The 547-nt window shown below is 41.0% G+C and overlaps 1 protein-coding gene across 1 annotated transcript in view; it reads right to left on the reverse strand.

Moving 5' to 3' along the window:
* The window catches only part of CHEK2 (checkpoint kinase 2), a 12390-nt gene that overhangs the window by 1471 nt on the left and 10372 nt on the right, over nt 1–547 (reverse strand). The gene's annotated exons all lie outside the window — the stretch shown is intronic.

Genomic DNA, 547 nt, shown 5'->3' on the forward strand with positions numbered 1-547 from the left:
ACAAGAGGGAGAGAGGAGCCAGGAACTCCTCACTACTCACAGTAACAGCACTCGGGAGCTCTTTTGGTGGTAGTGTTCAGCGTGTGTGATATCTAGAACTGACACACTGGATGCTGACCTTCCAAGCAGCCACTGCACATCACCTATGAACACCTGACACTCTTAGTAACAGCCCCTGAAGGGAAACAGTTCAAAGAACAGCAGCTGAGTGCTACATGTCATCTGGACTTGTGGCTATGATGTTTTCTGGAACTTTTTTTGTCCTGTCTTCAAAATTAAACTTAACAGTAAGAGGTGTCCCTAAATGGAATATATAATCAAGTTAATGACAACTGGAGTTTACATACTGAAATAGCTCAAATTTGTAACTCTTCTAAATCACTTACCTATTTCCCCTTCCCCATTATGCATACCAGAGATCCTTAAAATCAGCACAGCATGGGTTCTGAACAACATCTGCAGCTCAGAATTATCACTCAGATGTAAGAATCTATATCTGATTAACTCACTGTGAAAGTTATACATAAAACTACAGCAGTAAAAGCCA

Source organism: Acanthisitta chloris, unplaced genomic scaffold (assembly GCF_000695815.1).
Source record: "Acanthisitta chloris isolate BGI_N310 unplaced genomic scaffold, ASM69581v1 scaffold38728, whole genome shotgun sequence".
Taxonomy (NCBI): domain Eukaryota; kingdom Metazoa; phylum Chordata; class Aves; order Passeriformes; family Acanthisittidae; genus Acanthisitta; species Acanthisitta chloris.